This window comes from Mustela putorius, unplaced genomic scaffold (assembly GCF_011764305.1).
Source record: "Mustela putorius furo isolate JIRA1106 unplaced genomic scaffold, ASM1176430v1.1 tig00003836_pilon_pilon_pilon, whole genome shotgun sequence".
Lineage (NCBI taxonomy): Eukaryota > Metazoa > Chordata > Mammalia > Carnivora > Mustelidae > Mustela > Mustela putorius.
Window position 1 is genome coordinate 13979022 of NW_025421989.1, and position 21487 is coordinate 14000508.

Genomic DNA, 21487 nt, shown 5'->3' on the forward strand with positions numbered 1-21487 from the left:
GGCACACTGGTCTCTGTCCAGAGGACTCTTCTGAGACTTTCAAACCATGAATGAGACAAAAGTTCCCTGGCCTCAGTTTTCCCCAATTTTTTCTCTCAACACAACCCCAGCCTTTTCCTCAGGCCATGCCTATATGAGAGTTCTTATACATCAAAATACTAGTTTTCTCAGTTTTCTGAATTGAAAATACCTTACCTCACTCTGTGGTTTATCTTTTCACTCTTTGTTTGTTTGTTTTGTTTTGTTTTGTTTTTTTATGAACAGAAGTCCCTTTTCCTTATAGTTAGGATATGTTTTGTCCCTTTTTTATGAAATTCTTCCCTATTCACAAGCTCATGAAGATATTTCCCTATATTACCTTCTACAAGCTTTTTATTTCTCATGTTCAGGTTTTTAATACATGTGTAGGAATATATTAGGGAGTACAGTGTGAGATGGGGTTTAATTTAACTTAATTATCACTCATCTCAGTACTATTTATTCTAAGGACTGACATTTCTCCTCTGTTCTACAGTACAAAATATGTCAAATACTGACCTTCTGCATGGCTATATTTCTGGGTTCTTCATCCTATTCCACTGGTCTATTTTTTTTTTAAGATTTTATTTATTTGACAGAGAGAGAGATCACAAGTAGGCAGAGAGGCAGGCAGAGAGAGAGAAGGTAGGAAGCAGGCTCCCCGCAGAGCAAAGAGCCCAACGCGGGGCTCGATCCCAGGACCCTGAGATCATGACCTGAGCCGAAGGCAGAGGCTTTAACTCACTAGCCACCCAGGCGCCCCCTATTTTTTTTCTATCCCTGAAGAAAATATATACTGTCTTGATTTCTAAGGCTTTGTAATACTCTTGTTATCTAGTGGATAAAGTCTTCCTCTTTATTCTTCTATTTCAAAAGGGTAATGGCTATCCTTAGCTTCTTGTATTTGTATATGAATTTTAAAATCAGTTTGTTAAGTTCCACCAAAACACATGGGGCATCCTTGTCTTGTTCCTGATCTCCAAGAAAAAGTTTTCAACATTTTACCATTTAGTATGTTTACAGTAGGTTTTTTAGAGATTAAGAATATTCTCTTCTGAGCACCTGGGTGGCTCAATGGGTTAAGCCTCTGCCTTTGGCTCAGGTCATGATCCCAGAGTCCTGGGATCAAGGCCCACATCGGGCTCTCTGCTCAGCAGGAGCCTGCTTCCCCCTCTCTCTCTGCCTGCTTCTCTGCCTACTTGTGATACACCTAGATAACACCACATCAGCCTTAATAACCCAGAAAAAAACCCGAAGACTGGCAGAACATACTCTCCACGGCTAAATATAGAGTAGAGGCCATATTAAAAGGGTAGGAAGGGCAAAAACATGGTCAGGAACCAAGCTGACCTGTAGGACTGTCCACGGGAGGGAGGGGTGTTGTGGGCATAGAGGAAAGAAGAGCAGACCCCACCCCAGGCAGCCCAGGAATGGGGAACAAGCACCGGGAAGACAAATCCCCATAACATTTGGCTTTGAAAACTAGAGAGGCTTACCTTGATGAGTTCTTACAATCAGTGGGACTTAACAAGTAGAACTTTAAAAATCAGTGGGCTTGACTCTGGAAGCGCCAAAGGGTGACAGGAAACAGTCCCCACCCTTAAAGAGACAACACAACAAACAGCCCCAGAGAGATACAGCATAGAAGCAGCAGTTTGAAAAATGCCTGAGGTATACAGGATGGAGATTTGTTTACTAATCTCAGGATGTGGTGGAGGGGCAGGAAAACTTCTTTAAGAAACTGCTCAAGGAACAAAAGAGCTTGTAGGCACCATTTCACTCCCCATCCCCTAGCCTAGATACACAGACATCTGTGGGAACCAGCAGAGTGTGAACACTCTCCCTCGAGCTTGCTAATAGTGCACTCACCCCTGCACTCTTCTGCAGACTCACCCCCTCCAACCAGCCATGGCAGGAGTTTTCCAAAGCAGCAACGAGTCCCCTCCCACAGCAAACCAGCCCAGACCTTGCTAATATCACACACCCTATGTCTACGTGTACTTCTGTGTACTTCTGCAGACCCTCCCACTCCAGCAGCACCTCCACAGGAGTCCATCCAAAGTGGTGCCACAAGTAGCAGTATGAAAGCAGCCCTAACAGTGATTAGCACCACCCCAAAGTGACTCCTGCCCTGAACAGAAAGGAAAAGACACACACACACACACACACACACACACACACCAGTCTAACTGAGGCCCCAGCAGTCAGCTGGGGGCAGACATCTGGTCTGCCTGCAGGCCCCACCTACCAATGAAAGCTTTTCAGGGGATAACACAGGGAGAGTGCCCTGCAGTTCACTGCTACTGCAGCTCGGGCAAACACCTGGTCTGACCGAACTCAAGCCCAAGGTAGCCCCAATCTGGCACACTAACACCACCATGACCAAACCCTGCCCATAACAGGCAAAGAAAGCTATTGCAGACTGAACTGCAGGCAAATGCAGCTCAGCCACAACAGTAGGGTACATGCAACACACATAGGAGACACCCCTGAAGAACGAGGTTCTGGCACATTGCACTGCAGGGAGCTCAAGACCTCTTCTTCATAAGCAGGAGAAGAAGCTGACTTTCTTAACACAGAGAAACAGACACAGAGAATTAGACAAAATGAGGAGACAGAGGAATGTGTCCCAAATGAGAGAATAGGACAAAATCACAGTGAGAGAGCTAAACAAAACAGAGATAAGTAAGCCTGACAGAAAATTTAAAGTAATTCTCATAATTGTCACTGGACTTGAGGAAAGAATGGAGGATCTCAGTGAGACCCTCAACAAAGACATATAAAACATAAAAAAGAACCAATCAGAGATGAAGAACTCAATAGCTGAAATTAAAAACACACTAAAGGGAATAAATAATAGAATGAAAGAGCATGAGAATGGATTGGTGACCTGAAGGACAGAGTATTAGAAAGCAGCTAGGCTGAACAGGAGAGAGAAAAAAGAATAATAAAAAATGAAAATGGACTACAGAAACTCAGTGACACCATCAAGGTCATTATATTATAAAGATCCCAGAAGGAGGGGGGGGCAGAAAATGTATTGAGGGAAAAAATTGCTGAAAATTTCTCAAATGTGGAGAAGGAAATAGAAATCCAGATCCAAGAGATCCCAACAAAATCAACCAAAGGTGGTCCACACCAAGACACACAGTAATTAAAATGGCAAAAAGTAGAGACAGAGAATTTAAAGGCACCAAAAAAAAAAGAAAGAAAGAAAGAAAGAAAGAAAGAAAACAGTTATGTACAAGGGAAAACCCATAAGCTATCAGCTGATTTTTCAACAGAAACTTTGCAGGCCAGAACAGAGTGGCATGCTATTTCCAAAATGCTGAAAGGAACATTTGCAGCCAAGAATACTCTATCCAGCAATGGCATCATTCAGAACAGAAGGAGAAATAAAGAATTTCCTAGACAAACAAAAGTTAAAGGAGTTCATGACCACTAAACCAGCCCTAGAAGAAATGTTAAAGGGGACTCCTTGAGTAGAAAGGAAAGTCCATAAGCAGAAGTATGAAAAGTAGAAGGCACAAAGGCAGTAAAATTAAGTATATGCATAAAAATCAATCAAAGGATTCACAAAATAGCAAGATGTAAAGTATAACACAATATACCTAAAATGTAGGGAAGAGAGGAGTAAAAATTTAGTGCTTTTGGAATGGGTTCAAACTTAAGCAACCATCAACTTAATATAGAATGCTATATGCAGGGGTGCCTGGGTGGCTCAGTAGGTTGAAGCCTCTGCCTTCGGCTCAGGTCATGGTCTCAGGATCCTGGGATCAAGCCCCGCATCAGGCTCTCTGCTCAGTGGGGAACCTGCTTCCTCCTCTCTCTCTCTCTGCCTTCCTCTCTGCCTACTTGTAATCTCTATCAAATAAATAAATAAAATCTTTTAAAAAAAAAAGAATGCTATATGCAGAAAATGTTATACATAAACCTAATGGACACTCTATATAAGTCAATAACTTGAAATGGATAAGTAAAATACAAAGAAAAAGGAATGCAAACCTGTCACTAAAGAAAGACAGCAAGCTGAAAGAGAGCAAGAGAAGAAAGGAAACCCTAACTACAAAACAATCATAAAACAAGTAACAAAATGGCAATAAGCACATATTTATCGATAGTTACTCTGAGTATAAATTGACTAAATGAATCAATCAAAAGACAAAGGGTGACAGAATGCATAAGAAAGCAAGACCCTTCTATATGCTGCAAACAAGTATTCGTTTCACACTTAAAGACATATAGATTGAAAGTGAAGGGATGGAAAAAGCATTTATCCTGTAAATGGAAGTTGAAAGAAAGCCAGGGTAACAATACTAATATTGGACAAAACAGACTTCAAAACAAAGACTGTAACAAGAGACAAAGAAGGATACTATATGATCATAAAGTGCACAGTTTGACAAGAAGATACAACAATTGTAAATATTTGGGCACCAACATGGGAGCATCCAAATACATAATACAACTAAAAACAAACATAAAAGGAGTAATCAATAGTGATACAAAAAATGGTTTGAGACACCTCACTTACATCAATGGATAGATAATCCAAACAGAAAACAAACAAAGAGTCTTTGAATGATACATTGGACTAGATGGCTCTAACGGATATATTCAGAAAATTCCACCCAAAAACAGAATACACACTCATTTCAAGTACATATGGAATATTCCCTAGAACTGATCATGTATTGGGCCACAAAACAAGTCTTAGCAAATTCAAAAAGACTGAAGTCATATCATGCATCTTTTCCAACCACAGTGCTATGAAACTAGAAATTACAAGAAAAAAAATCTTGAAAGAACACAGATATGTGGAGGTTAAATAACATGCTATTAAACAGTGATTGGGTCAACCAAGAAGTCAAAGAGGAAGTTAAAAAATACACAGAGAGAAATGAAAATGAAATACAACAGTCCAAAATCTTTGGGATGCAGAAAAGGCTGTTCTAAGAGGGAAGTTCACAGCAATACAAGCCTACCTCATGAAGCAAGAAAATTCTCAAATAAAGAACCCAACTTTATACCTATAGGAGATAGAAAAATAACAACAAACAAAACCCAAAACCAGTAGAAAGAAAGAAATAATAAAGATTAGAGCAGAAATAAATGTATTAGAAACTAAAAAACAATAGAACAATGAAACTAGGAGCTGCTTCCTTGAAAAGATAAACAAAAGTCATAAACTTCTAGCCAGAATCATCAAGAGAGAGAGAAAAAGACTCAAATAAGCAAATTCAGAAATGAAAGAGAAATAACAACTGACATCACAGAAATACAAACAATTATAGAAGAATATTATGAAAAATTATATGCCTACAAATTGGACAACCTAGAAGAAACAGATAAATGCCTAGAAACCCATAACCTACTAAAACTGAATCATGAAGAAATAGAAAATTGAACAGACTTATTACCAGCAATGAATTGAATCAGTATTCAAAAAACTCCCAACAGACAAAAGTCTAGGACCAGATGGCTTCAAAGATGAATTCCACCAAACATTAAAGAAGAGTTAATATGTATTCTTCTCACACTATTCCAAAAAATAGAAGAAGAAGGAAAATCCAAATTCATTCTATGAGGCTAGCATTATTACCCTGATACCAAAACCAGATAGAAAACACTACAAAAAGTGGGGGGAGAACTATGGGCCAATATCTCTGATGGACATAAATGCCAAAATTCTGAACAAAACATTAGCAGACCAAATCCAACAATACACTAAAAGAATCATACACCATGATCAAGTGAGATTTATTCCTGGGATGCAAGGGTTGCAAATCAATCAACATGATACATCACATCAATAAGAGAAAGGAAAAGAAACATATGATCATTTCAATAGATGCAGAAAAAGCATTTGATAAAATACAACACCCATTCATGATAAAAACTCTCAACAAAGTAGACTTATATGGAACATATCTTAACATAATATAGGCCACATATAAAGAATCCACAGTTAACATCATCCTCAAAGGTGAAAAACTGAGAACGTTCCCCCTGAGGCCAGGAACAAGACAAGGATGTCCATTCTCACCACCTTTACCCAACACAATCCTGGAAGTCCTAGCTATAGCAATCAGACAACAAAAAGTAATAAAAGGCATCCAGATTGGTAGGAAAGCAGTAAAACCTTCACTATATGCCGAGGACATGATACCATATACAGAAAATCTGGGGTGCCTGGGTGGCTCAGTCAGTTAAGCATCTGACTCTTGATTTCAGCTCAGGTCATGATCTCAGGATTGTGAGAGCAGGCCCCACATCAGACCCCACACTGGGCATGGAGACTGCTTGAAATTCTTTCTCTTCCCCTCCCGTGGCCCCTCCCCCTCTATAAAAAAAAAAACAAAACCAAACCTGTAAGACTTTGCCAAAAAATTCATAGAACTGGCAAGTGAACTCAATAATCAACATACAGAAATTCATTGCATTTGTATACACTGATAATAAAGTAGCAGAAAGAGAAATTAAGAAAACAATCTCATTTACAATTGCACCAAAAATAATAAAATACTTAGGAATAAACCGAACCAAGAAAGTGAAAGACCTATACTCCGAAAAGTATAAAATATGGATGAAAGAAATTGAAGTAGACCAAAGAAATTGGAAAACCTTCCATGCTCATGGAACAGAAGAAAAAATACTGTTCAAATGTCTATACTACCCAAAGCAATCTACACACTTGTGCAATCCCTATCAAAATATCAACAGCATTTCTTACAGTGCTAGAACAAAGAATACTAAAGTTAGTATGGAACCACAAAAGACTCCAAATAGCCAAAGCAACCTTGATAAGGACAAACAAAACTAGCATCACAATTCTGTACTTCAAGTTATATTATAAAATTCTAGTGATCAAAACATTATGGTACAGCATAAAAATAGACACATAGCTTGATAGAACAGAATAGAAAACCCAGAAATAAGCCCATAATTATATGGTCAAATAATCTTCGGCAAAGGAGGAAAGAACATACAATGGGGAAAAAGTCTCTTCAACAAATGGTGCTGGGAAAACTGGACAAGCCACATGCAAAAGAATGAAACTGGGCCACTTTCTTACAGAAAAATAAATTCAAAATGGATTAAAGACCTAAATGTGATACCTGAAACCATAAAAATCCTAGAAGAGAGCACAGGCAGTAATTTCTCAGACATTGGCCATAGTAACATTTTCCTAGCTGTACCTCCTGAGGCAAGGGCGGGGGGAAGCAAAAATACACTACCGTGACTACACCAAAATAAAAAGCTTCTACACAGAGGAAATAATCAACAAAACTAAAAGGCAACCTATGGGATGGGAGAAGATATTTGCAAACAACATATATGACTAAGGGGTTAGTATCCAAAATATATAAAGAAAGTATACAACTCAACACCCAAGAAACCCACAAATAATCCAAATTAAAAATGAACAGAAGACATGAGCAGACATTTCTCCAAAGAAGACATCCAGATGGCCAACAGACACATGAAAAGATGCTCAACATCACTCATCATCAGGGAAATGCACATCAAAACCACAAAAAGATAGCACCTGTCAGTATGGTTAGCATCAAAAACACAAGAAATAAGTGCTGGTGAGAAGGTGGAGGAAAGGGAACACTTCTGCACTGTTGCTGCAAATGCAAACTGGTACAGCCACTGTGGCAGACAGTATGGAGGTTCCTCAAAAAATTAAAGACAGAATTACTATAGGATCCAGTAATTCCACTACTATTTACCCAAAAAGTACAAAAACACGAATTTGAAAAGATATATGCACCCCTTTATTGCAGTGTTATTTACAATAGCCAAATTATGGAAGGAAGCCAAGTGTCCATCAATACATGAAAGGATAAGACGACATGGGGGGGGTGTCTGTGCATTGATGTATGTGTGTGTATAATAGATTACTGAGCTATAAAGAGGAATGACCTCTTGCCACTTGCAAAAATATGGATGAATCTAGAGTATAATGCTCAGTGAAATCAATCAGCCAGAGAAAGACAAATACATAATTTCACTCATATGTGGAATTTAAGAAACAAAACAAACAAAGAAAAAAGAGACAAATAAAAATCATTCCGAAGGGGGGCCTGGGTAGCCCAGTTGTTAAGCGTCTGTCTGCCTTCGGCTCAGGTCATGATCCCAGGATCCTTGGATCAAGCCAGGCATCGGGCTCCCTGCTCTGTAGGGAGCCTGCTTCTCCCTCTCACACTCACCTGGCTTGTACTCACTCACTCTCTCTCAAATAAATAAATAAATATCTTTACCAAAAAAAAAAAAAAATCACTGTGAAATACAGAGAACAATCTAGTAGTAACAAGAAGGGGGGGGTGATAGATGAAATAGGTAAAGGGGATTAAGAACACACTCATCATAGGGCACCTGGGTGGTTCGGTCATTGGGCATCTATCCTGGGTTCAAGTCATGATCCCAGGGTCCTGGGATCGAGCCCCGAGTCAGGCTCCCTGGTCAGCGGGAAGCCTGTTTCTCCCTCTCCCACTCTCCCTGCTTATGTTTACTCTCTCCATGTGTCTTTGTCAAATAAATAAAATCTTTAAAAAAAAAAAAAAGAATATACTCATCATGATGAGCACTGAGTAATGGTGAATGTTCAATGTTGAATCGTGAATTGGGTAAGATGGTAGAGGCCATTCCACAGCGGACCTAGACCAAGGAGCATCAAGTAGCTACCCAAGAAGGGCATCATCAAGCTTTTAAAGAACCACGGTTTGGATTTGTTTCTTGCAGAACAGAAGTTACTGGGAAACACTGAAAATGTGGACAAAACAGCTACCAAGGACCATTTAGTTATAGCCTTTAATCATCTTTTTAAAAGTAAGCATTTCAAGGGTACTGAAAGTGTAAGTAAAGTGTCTGAGCAGGTGAAGTGAAGCTTAATGAAGATAAACCCAAAGAAACCAAGTCTGGAGAGACTCTGGAGGAGGGTCCACCAAAATATATAAATTGTGTTCTTAAAAAAGGAGTTAAAAACCAACACTCCCAAAACAGGAAGTGCTGTTCACTGCTGGTATACAGGAACGCTACAGGATGGGACTGGTTTTGATACTATATTCAAATGAGTTCAAAGAAGAAAAATGCCTGCCCTTAAGTTTTAAGCTTATAACAGGCAAAGTTCTCAGAGGATGGAATAAAGCGCTCTTGACTATGAGTAAAGGAGAAAATGCGCAACTAGAGACTGAACCAGAATGGGCTTATGGAAAGAAAGAATGGCCTGATGCCAAAATTCCACCAAATGCAAAACTCCATTTCAAAGTGGAATTAGTAGGTATTAAAAGAGCACTGCTTCAGATATAAAGACATTATGATGCAACAATAAATCATAGCTTTGAAAAGCTTATGGAACTAATGAAACCTGGTTACCACTGTTAGGGAGGAGTCAACTTGAAAATTCGGGAAGCTAAATATTGTTTACTCAATCCCCAACTTTTAAGATATGTAATCCATTATAATTCCCTAAAGTTTGAAATATTTTACTACAGCTGTATAAAATACTGGTTAAGAACTGGCTTCCCTTTTACCTCCTGTTGTAAACTAAAAGGCTCAATAAATATACATCCATTGTCAAAAAAAAAGAATTTTGAATCATTATATTGTATACCTAAAACTAATATAGCACTGCATGTTAATTATATAGGATTTAAAATTTAAAAGAAAGAATACTCTCTTCTCCTACTTTGCTAAGAGTTTTTATCATGAAAGGATATTTAATATTGTCTATGAACTTTCTACATCTATTGAAATAATCACATGATTTCCCCCTTTGTCCTCTTAATGGGATGAATTAAATTGTTTGATTTTTTTTAAAGATTTTATTTATTTATTTGACAAAAATCACAAGCAGGCAGAGAGGCAGGCAGAGAGGAGGAAGCAGGCTCCCCGCTGAGCAGAGACCCCCCCAATGTGGGGCTCGATCCCAGGACCCTGAGACCATGACCTGAGCCAAAGGCAGAGGCTTTAACCCACTGAGCCACCCAAGCGCCCAATTGTTTGATTTCTAAATTTAAACCCAACTTTACATTCCTGGATAAAGTCACATTTGGTCAGGACGTGTCATGCCCAATGAACATTCTTACACATGTCTTTTGATGCACTATGCACACATTTCTTTCAGCTACAAATATAAGAGTGGAAATGCTGGGTCATAAAGTATGGAAGTTGGTTTCAAGGAAAGAGTAAGGCGCTAGGTACACTGAGTCAAGGCTTCAGGAGGACTGGCGGTAAATGTCAAGCAGGCAATTAAAAATGTGGGACTGAGTTTGAATAGAAGTCAGAAGTGTGGATTTGCGAGTCACCAGCATTAAGCTTCCGTTTGAAACCACTGGGAGGGAAAGCTCCGTGTTGGGGAGGGTTCCGGGAGAGAGAAGAGGATTCCAGATCGACGCTTGAGGAACATCTGTAGCTAAGAGGCAGGATGACAAAGAGCCAGGAGAGAGAAGCATGACTTCAAATGGGTGCAACAAAAACAAAGGAGATCAAGTTTTCACCATTACGGAGAAAACAGGGGTAAGGAGTCTGCAGTCCCGGTGACCAAGAGACCTTCATACTATTTTCTCCCGTGCTGTAGCTGCTCTAGCCTTCCGTTTACTTTTCATCTTTCTAAAGTTCTTTGGCTACTTTTGGAATCATGCCAATGTGCAGGACTGTTATCACCCCAGCAGCTGCTAAGAACATTCTCTACCACTCCAGTGAAACACTCAGGACACAACACTTAATGAGCACTTACTAAGCATAGGCCTATCAGTCAAAATTAGGACCTCCAAAATAGCAGGCTTTCAAAAGTCAGCTGAAGGTGCATGTGCCACAGGACAAGGCAGTCACACTAATGGACAAAAAGAAAAAAAAAAAAAGAGGTTCCCTTTAAAAAACTATTAACTTCATAGAACTGGGCAGCTGAGATTTCCTGACTTGCTATACTGAACTGACACCCACACTACCTCTTACGACTTCCCGCCGCACTCTTCAAGGAGCCTTTCTAAAGGCTAGTGGAGAAAAACCATGAGAAGAGAGAAAGGGGAAGAAGAGGACAGGTCAGCTGAGTTCTGAGGATAGAAACACTATAGCTTGCCCCTATACTCTCTGTGAGCAGGAAGTAAAGCAATAGACACGCTCTGCATCATTAGGTACACAGCAGCATCCTTCAATACGCAGTGAATGTTAGTCCACAAAATAAATATTTATCATGCTTTTACTCTATTCCAACAAAAACAGTATTTACAAAAAGTAAATATCTTATCAGCGGCATAAAAGGTTAAAAGGCAATGGAGAATGAGAGCAGGCACGCCTGGGTGGTTCCGTAGGTTAAGCGTCCGCCTCTTGGTTTTGACTCAGGTCGTGATCGCACGGTTTTAAGATCGAGCCCTGTGTCAGGCTCCACACTCAGTGCACAGTCTTAAGACTTTCTTAAGGCTTTGTCCCTCTCCCTCTGCCCCTCCCCACTCTCCAATCTCTCTCTTTTCCTCTCTCTAAAATCAATAAATAAATCTTAAAAGAAAGAAAGTGAGAGGATAAAATAAGTGTTTAAAAAAAAAAACAGAATGGATAACTTCCAAAACAGAAGAAAGCAAAAATCAAACAAACAGGAACAACAAGAAAGCAAAAAATTAAACTCAAATATATCAGTAATCTAAATTTTTAGTCACTATCTTTAGTAGGTAATTAAGTCTGTTTATATTGGGTGATGAAAACAAAAGCTAGAGCTGGGCACACCTAAAACACAATGACATACATAAGCTAAAATAAAAGGAATGGGAAAAAATATACTAAACAAATAACAAATAACCTAGTAAAATTAGTAACAGGCAAAACAAAATTTAACGGGGAAATATTCAGTAGTCATAAAGCAGGACCTCATTCGATGACCAAAAAAAGCATTCTATAAGAAGCTATAAAAATTTTGAACTTCCAACCATTAATAACATAGTTGAAAAATATATAAAAGAACACTTTTATAAACTCCACCATTATAGAAGATTTTAATTTCTCTCAAAATGTAAACAATAAGGTGAGCTAAAAACACACATATTAAGAATAGCAAAACTTTAATCATGTCAGATTCCAAGAAGGCTTCCTGATGAATCAGAAAATAGAACATAAACTAAATCACTGGAAACTCCATACTTTGGGGTGCAGAAGCAAAACCAGTTTAAAACAATATAATGAGAAATGATCGTGATAGTTTTATTTTACAGTTTACTGCTTTCTTTGGCTCATGTTTCTATCCAGTTGCAAAGTATCAAATCATTTCAACTGCCATCCTCTGTTTGTTATACTTTCACAGATACTAATTAACTTGATTCTCATAATAAACGTGTGAGGTTGAAAAATTATTATTCTTGTCTATTAAACTCAAGTAAATTAAAACTGCTCCTGCCCATGACCAGAAATAAACACGTTTTTGGTGGTGGAAGTCCCAGAGCTTGTTGAAAATTATCTGAATAATATTCTGGATATACGATAGCATCTTTGTGGTACCCACCCATATCCCTAACCCACCAGCACTTTTTAAAAAGATTTATTTGATGTATTTATTTTAGGTGGGGGGGGGGGGAGCAGGAGACAGAGTTCCAAGCACACCCCATGAGGAACGCAGAGCCCGGCAGAAGTCTGTTTCACAACCTGAGCCAAAAGCAAGAGGCAGTAGCTTAACTAACTGGGTCACCCCGGCACCCCACTAACCCACCAGCATTTTAAAGCCCATTTTTACCACCAGGGCAGCGGCCTGAAAGGCCTGGAAAGTTAGGGCTCCCCCAACAGTCCTCAACTCAGAATTGAGAGGATTTTCCAGCTTCCTCACCCCCAGGAGGGAGCGCTCTGAGGCACATTTTCTCCCCTTCCCAGAGCTCCCCAGCAGGCTTGAGCTCTAGTGGCGCCCTCTCGTGGTTCCTTCCTTGGCCTGTCTCATTCCAGCACCCCTCTACAGTGCTCCTTCCCCTCCCCCCCAGTTCGATGATTTGCACTTGAGTCTTTGTCTCCGGTCTACTTCTACAGGAACCCAAACTAAGATAATCTTTCATTCTGAAGCAAAAATGCATGCTTTACACAATTTTTGTTTATTTTTTAATGTCAGAGATGACAGAGTCATCGAGGTATGTTTCTGATCTCCCGAAACACAGAGAATTCGCAATAAAATGCAGTGAGCACCCCAGCATGCACAACCGGGACTAATGGCCTTATTTACAACAGAACACCACAAACCAAGTACCATTCTGGCTACTGCTGAGGGAGAAGGAAGAGTAGAATATTAAGGAATTTATGAAGGATGTAGGGCCAGGGAGAGATTCACAATTCTTCATGCTATAGGGTCGCCTAGTGGCTCAGTCGTTAAGCGTCTGCCTTCAGCTCAGGTCATGATCCAAGGGTCCTGGGATGGAGCCCCCCACCCCCCTCCACCCCGCTCAGCAAGGAGCCGGCTTCTCCTCTGCCTGCTGCTGCCCTTACTCGAGCTCGCTGTCTCTCTAATTAATTAATTATTAATTAAACAATTCTTCATGCTACGGGGGTATCACAAATGACTTGCCTGTGTGTGCTCTGAGAAGCTGCACAGGTCAACTCTCCAAAGGCTCCTTGAGATTGCAACGGGGGTTCACATGGCCCTGATTCCAAATGGAAACTGCTACGCTCAACATCACTGCCACATTCAGTGGAGATCTCCCATGAAAGTGGAGACACTGTCTGGGCAAACTCGCTCACTCTCTGAAAGATCAGAGAGAAGCCTGGCTCCAGACTGCCCAACATTACAGCTCCTACCACTTGTGGAGTAAATTATTAAGGAACATTTCTTCTGCCCTTTATCCTTTACAAGAAGATTTGCAACCAATGATCCTATGAGGAAATCAAGGGAAAACTGGGAGATTTGTGGATGAGTTACTTGGTTCAAATTATACTTTCCAGCCTTCTTTCAGCCTTCCTTGGACGGAAGAAAGTCTCTAAAGATCATGCCAGATCTTCCTTTGAAGTGACAGGTAGGACAGTGAAAAATAGTTCAAAAAGACCTTTCATTTTCTGAAAGAATGTAAGACCTTGCTTCACCACTCTGCAGTTTAAATAGCTTTATAGAGATTTGGAGGTTATATTTACATTCCCCCTCCTGCTTTGTATCCATGTTTTAAAAGGCCAAATCCTCCCTAAGATAAATAAAGCTTTATCCCCAGGAAAAGTGACTTTGAGTTCTTTGCAATGCATGGCTTCTGCTTCTGGAACTATTGTTTTTCTTCTCCAGTGGGATAATGTTTTCCCCTTGTCTGAATAAATGAAGCACATATTAAACCTGGGGCCAAGAGGGGGAAAAAGAAAAGCAGAAGGAAACTAATGTTTACAAAAACAACGCGAGAACTTCCCTTGTTCATTCTTGTCCTAGTTCCAGAAAGCGGCTAGTGCGGGCAGAAAGGGCAAAGTGTTCTTGCTCAGTTATGATCACGGTGGAGAGGCTCGGCAGAGTCAGATGCCAGTTATGTTTAGCAACACAAGCCTTTCCTTTTTATCTATTATTGTTTTCAGACTTCACATTCCTATGTGGAAGTCCAGAACTATCCCATTGTGGCTAGAGATAGGAGAGGGACTGGAGACCAATGGTTTTCAAGGGGCAAATTCCTTCCTAGGCAAAACAATCATATGTGAATCTTCAACATAAAAAAAGCAACTTTAGGGGAGCCTGGGTGGCTCAGTGGGTTAAGCCTCTGCCTTCAGCTTGGGTCATGATTCCAGGGTCCTGGGATCGAGCCCTGCATCGGGCTCTCTGCTTGGTAGGGAGCCTGCTTCCCCCTCTCTCTGCCTGCCTCTCTGCTTAGTTGTGATCTCTCTCTCTCTCTCTGTGTCAAATAAATAAATCTTTTTTTAAAAAAGCAGCCTTATAAGTGGCATTTTGGGGCACCCGGGTGGCTCAGTGGGTTAAAGCCTCTGTCTTCAGCTCAGGTCATGGTCCCAGAGTCCTGGGATCGAGTCCCACATCAGACTCTCTGCTCTGCAGGGAGCCTGCTTCCTCCTCTCTCTCTGCTTTCCTCTCTGCCTACTTGTGATCTCTGTCAAATAAATAAATAAAATCTTTTTTTAAAAAGTGGCACTTTGTCTAAATTTATTTTGTAAGCTCTAAGTCAGATAAGAAGCACCCAAGACTTACTAGGAAAAAAAGAGTAAATGAAAAAAGGAAAGAAAAAAACTAAAAACCTACAACTCTATGCAACCTGATATGGACACAGCAAAAGCTATTACATTTTCCCTTTTGGGGGGACAATGACATTTCATCCAGAGTAGTACACATGAGTTGAGAAGGTGTTTTCCATGAGCGCCAACCCAGAGGCTTGAATTAGTGAAACAAAACAGAACAAACACACTTGACAAAGCTGTAACCTTGCAAAACAACAAGACATGTATAAGAATGGGACTCCGATAAACAAACACACCATAAAGAAAAGCTGTGTACTGGATGCTGTGGGGAGCCACCCAGAACCCTCTGGAGGAACGACACATCCATCCCCCGTGAGGGCTGCACTCTCCCACACGGGAACCCTAGCCCCTCAGCCCACCCCTGACTCCCCATCCCCAGGGTAGCTCACATCCAATGACTGGTGAGTGAGGAGGCATAAAGCCCTGGCCCTCTTGCCTCAGGGACAGCTGTCCCAACTGCTGAGCCCCCAGGACTGGGGCTCAGCCTGTGGTTAGCCCTGCTGTCCTGCTGCCTCCCCAGCGAGAATGCGCCGCCCTTAACTTCCACAGAGAAACATCAGTGGGTCTCAGGCAGGTGAAAGTCCAACCAGGACCCACATAGCCTACACATGAATCCAATAAGCACTCTCATTTTACTATATTTACTTTCACCGTCTCTCCACATAGACACATATTTAACAGGTATATAGTTCCCGAACTTTTATCTCGAAAATTCTCAAGCCCACGCAAAGAATATCACGAATACTCCTATACTCCCACTGGGTTCAACAATTCTTAACATTTTAGCATACCTTGTCCTTACAAACCTATGTTTTCCTTTGCTACACCATGTGACAGGGTTGCTGACACCTCACATCGCTTATCTCCTAAATACATCTGCGCACACCGCCCAGGAAGAAGTGCCATCTCCACCAGCACAATATTGTCATCACACTTGAGAAAACCAACAATTCCATTCATTACAGGCTTAAAATATTCTTAATGCTGTTTTCAATGATACTCTAATCAAACATTTGTAAAACCTGTGAGGCTTCTTACACTCAAGTTCAAGAAACATTTTTTGAAGGGTGCCTGGCTGACTCAGTGGGTTAAAGCATCTGCTTTCAGCTCAGGTCATGATCCCAGGGTCCTGGGATCAAGCCCTGCATCGGGCTCTCTGCTTGGTAGGGAGCCTGCCTCTCTGCCTACTTGTGATCTCTGTCTGTCAAATTAATAAATGAAATCTTTAAAAAAAAAAAAAAAACCTGGGGCGCCTGAGTGGCTCAGTGTTTTCAGCCTCTGCCTTCTGTTCGGGTCATGATCCCAGGGTCCTGGGATCGAGCCCCACATCGGGCTCTCTGCTCAGCGGGGAGCCTGCTTCCCTCTCTCTCTCTCTGCCTGCCTCTCTGCCTACTTGTGATCTCTGTCAAATAAATAAATAAAATCTTTAAAAAAAAAAAAAAACCTGAAGCGTCAACACTCTGAGGGTAATGAACATATTAGCAATGCAATTGTACAAGCCCCTCCTCCGGCTGGGCTTGGATAGTCCTGTTTAAGTCAGACACCTCAGTTAAGCACGGCTCATATCCGGTCATTTAGGGACAAGGAAAATATACTGGACATAAGCATGCATATATATGTACCTTTTCCCCCTCCCCTCTGTCTCTTGCCTTTCCCCCGCCTCCCGCCCCACACCCCTCTTCCTGTGTTTGAGAGGGGAAAAGAAAAGAAACCTACCAATGCCTACACCTTGAAGGCTGGTGGCTGGCATTTCCTTTAAACAGACATCTGAAATAGCTTCTGTTTAAAACAACAAGGATTTCAAGGATTAAAAAGCAAGTATTTCAAGGGTCAGAGGATGGGTGGAATGTAAAAAGTTCATTCCAGTAAATACAACCTACTATGGTCCAATCCCTGCGTCCTAAGCCTGATGTGGATGCCAAGTCATTTGTGGCTCTGCCTAAAGGAAAGCTCATGTTCTCCTCGTAGCCAGAGGTAAAGTCCTTCCCACTCCCCTTGGCCCCCAGATCTCTTGAAATTACAGGGTAAGAGAAAACCAGTCACCCTACACTCGTCGATACAGTGAGGTAAGCAAGCAGAAAGCTAAACTTACTAGAGCCAGTGGCTTTCAAACTGTTTTGAATCGTGACCCAAATAAGAAATGCATTTTACAGGGCAACCCAGTTTCTATATACAGCAGGAATACAGCACTAAGAAAACATTTTCCAAAATCACATTGTCCTCTGATATTTTCTATTCTCTTTCTTTGAAATGCTAGTCCCAACTCATTAAACTGATTTTATCACCCACTGACAGGAAATGCCCTGCAGTGTGAAAGTCGTGCTGGAAAGCTGAGATCAAAACTGTATTTTTGGGTTAGACTGCATTCAGAGAAGATCTTTGGCTGTGGCTTTCTTTAGAGCTGACTAAAATCCCACTCTTTGACCATACATTCACATGGCTGGTAGGAGATTCGAACAAAAGTGCCTCTCCACGCCCATTCCCATTCACTGCCCTGCACAGCCACAGTAAATGACCAGACAAGTATCTTCCAACTTGTGTGGTGCATTCACATATCACACGTAACCACACCCATGGTTTTTAATCATGTAAATGGAACTGTATTACATTTGCTTTTGTGTGACTCACGGAACTTAAGAGATGTCTTTAGCATCAGGATATGATTTTCAAATCAGTTTATCCAGATTGACAACGTTCTTTTTGTCAATAGTACTTTGTTGAAGTATAATTTATACAGGAAGTGCACATAACTTAAGTACAGCTTGAGGACTTTTTACATATGTATATCCCTGTGTGACCATCAACCAAATCAATACAGAGAACATTTCCATGATCCCAAAAAGTCTCCTTCGTGCCCCTTCCAGTCAATACCAGGCCCGCAGAGGTATCCACTATTCTGACTTCCGACACCATCCAGTAAAAATTTTATATTCATGATATCATAGAGTAGCTATTCTTCTGTGTCTGGATTCTTTCACACAATCTAATATTTTTGAGGTTCATTTCTGGGTTTGCATGTATTAGTAGTTTGGTGGGTTTTTTTTTTTCTTCTTTACCAAGTGCCATCCCCATCATAATTTTGGTTGTTTTCAGTTTGGGGCTCTTGTGAATGAAGCTACTATGAATGCTCTTTTAGAAATCTTTCTGTGAGGGGCGCCTGGGTGGCTCACTGGGTTAAAGCCTCTGCCTTTGGCTCAGGTCATGATCCCAGGGTCCTGGGATCGAGCCCTGCATCGGGCTCTCTGCTCAGCAGGGAGCCTGCTTCTCCCTCTCTCTCTGCCTGCTTCTCTGCCTACTTGTGATCTCTGTCTGTCAAATTAATAAATAGAAATCTTTCTGTGGACATATGCACTAATTTGAGAATGTACTTCTGGGTCATAGGTTGTGTGCAACTTTATTAGAGACGATTTTGTGACCATGACTATGCCATTTTACATGCCCACCAGCAGTGTAGAAACTTCCAGTTGTCCAATCCTCATCAGCACTTTGCATTGTCAGTCTTTACAATGTTAGCCATTCTGGGGGGCGTATGCTGGTTTCTTGTTACAATTTTAATCTGCATTTTCCTGATAACCTACGATGTTGAGCACTTTTTCATGTATTTATTGGCCATTCCAATATTTTCTTTTATGAAATACTCATTTGAGAATTTTGCCCAATTTTTTAATTGGGTTGTTCATCTTTTTGATTGGCTTATAGAATTTTTAGATACATAATGGAAGGGTGCCTGGGTGGCTCAGTGGGTTAAAGCCTCTGCCTTTGGCTCAGGTCATGATCCCAGGGTTCTAAGATCAAGCCCCGCACTGGGCTCTCTGGTCAGGAGGTTGCTTCCCCCTCTCTCTCTGCCTGCCTCTCTGCCTACTTGTGATCTCTGTCAAATAAACAAAATCTTTAAAAATAAATAAATAAATACATACATAATGGATACAAGTCCTCCATCAGACATATGTATGCTGAATATTTTCGATCTCTGGTTTGCCTTTCACTTTAGTATCTGCCATATTCTTTGCAATAGATGCATCTTTCCCAATGCAGTAGGTTTTTTTTTTTTTTTAAGATTTTATTTACCCATTTGACAGAGATAGAGAGCCCAAGTAGGTGGAGTGGCAGGGAGAGGGAGAGAGAGAAGCAGGCTCTCCACTGAGCAGGGAGCCCGATGCCGGGCTCCATCCCAGAACCCCTTGATCATGACCTGAGCCGAAGGTAGACACTTAACCGACTGTGCCACCCAGGCACCCCTGTAGTAGCAGTTTCTTAATGTTACTAGTTCTCTGTTAATGGATATTTATACCAATGGGTAAAAATCTGTGCTTCAGTGGAAAACTGCTCTTTGTTTGGAGCAGATCATTCCTGGTTAGCTGGTTCTGATTTTCCATTCTGTAAACTGTATATAACTGATAGCAATGGAAAATAATCCTTAGCTATAGACACACAAGTAAATTCTCCAGTGGAGAGTCAATTAATTGCTGTCCACCACTGTGGGAGAAGCCAGTTTTGCGTCCATTTGCACTTTCCTTTCAATATTCCTAATCTAATAAAAATATGTTGTTTGGTTATCCTTTGAAATGATCGTGCCATCTTATTGGTTCCCTAATTAGTAGTGAGTTAAGCAAAATCTCTAACATATGTTTATTTTATATCTGTATGAGAGCCATAATTTTACTGTTTTAAAAAATATTCTTTAACACATTGTTGCCAATTTTTTATCCTATTACAGAGAATGCCGCAACCCTTCTCACACATTTATCTTTGTGTAAAAGTCTCTCAAGACTAAGAGGTCCTCAGGCTCTCATGCTCCAAACTGAACCAACTTTGAGCAATGGATTTAACAAGTTCAACTCCATGAAGGCATACAGGATGAATATACAGAACTTAGAATTTTTACAGGGGAAAAGGTCAAATTAGGCTCAAGCCAAAGAAATCAAATTCATGGTGAAATTTCAGACATGGTAAGGCAGAGTGAATGAGGAATGCCTTTGTTTACTGAGCACCTACTACTCCCAGACCACTGAGTTAGGCGCTGAAGACAGAAAGGTCAGGCTAGAGGGGGAGAAAAAGACTTCAGCAATTAAGGAATGCAAAGACAGACTGTGTGTGCTCTAATATACCAACTGGAAGAAAGGGAATTAACCCATCTCTAGTCTTCAGGTAATGGTCTCTGAAAGCTTTCAGAGTTCCTGGGAATGCTTTCATATGGGAAGAGCCTTTTATATTTGAAAAAGAAAAACTGAAATCGTCCTTTTGAGTTGTTACTGAAATACGACATGTTAGATTAGTTTCAGGTGTACAACATATTGATTCAACAATTCTACACATTACTCAGTGCTCATCACAGTAAATGCAGTTACTGTCTGTCACCATATGATGTTACTGGAATACCGCTGACTATACTAAGTACTAGGCTGTACTTTTCATTTCTATGACATAACTGGAAATTTCTACCTCTTAACCCCCTTCAACTATTTTGCCCATCCCCACATGCTTCCTTTCCAAGCAACCACCAGTTTTCTCTCTGTATTTAAGAGTCTGTTTTTACTCTGTTTGGTTTTTTTGTTTCTTCATTTGCTTTTTTAGATTCCTCATATAAATGGGATCATATGGTATTTGTCATTGTCTAACTTATTTCACTGAGCATAATGCTCTCTAGGTTCATCTAGGTTGTCATAGAGGACAACAAATGACAAAATCTCATCCATTTTTATAGCTGAGTAGTATACCATTGTCTATATATACCATATCTTCTTTATCCATTCATCAGTTGATAGATAGCTGAGCTGCTTCCGTATCTTGAATACTATAAATAATGCTGCAATAAAGATAGGGGTGCATGCATCTTTTCAAATTAGTGTTTTCTTTTTCTTTGGGTAGATACCCAGTAATAGAATTACTGGATTGTATGGTAGTTCTATTTTTTTTTCTTTCTTCCTTTTTTTGTTAATTATTTTTTTTAAAGATTTTATTTATTTATTTGACAGAGATCACAAGCAGACGGAGAGGCGGACAGAGAGGGAGAGAGGAGGAAGCAGGCTCCCCGCTGAGCAGAGAGCCCGATGCGGGACTCGATCCCAGGACCCCAAGAGCATGACCTGAGCCAAAGGCAGCGGCTTAATCCACTCAGCCACCCAGGCGCCCTTGTTAATTATTTTTATTAACATATAATGTATTATTTGCCCCAGGGGTGCAGGTCTGTGAATCATCAGGCTTACACACTTCACACCACTCACCATAGCACACACCCTCCCCAGTGTCCATAATGGTAGTTCTTTTTTTAATTTTTTGAGTAGCA

The 21487-nt window shown here is 40.6% G+C and overlaps 1 pseudogene; it reads left to right on the forward strand.

Annotated features, from left to right (window-relative positions):
- The window catches only part of LOC101670153, a 59205-nt pseudogene that overhangs the window by 30178 nt on the left and 7540 nt on the right, over positions 1-21487 (forward strand).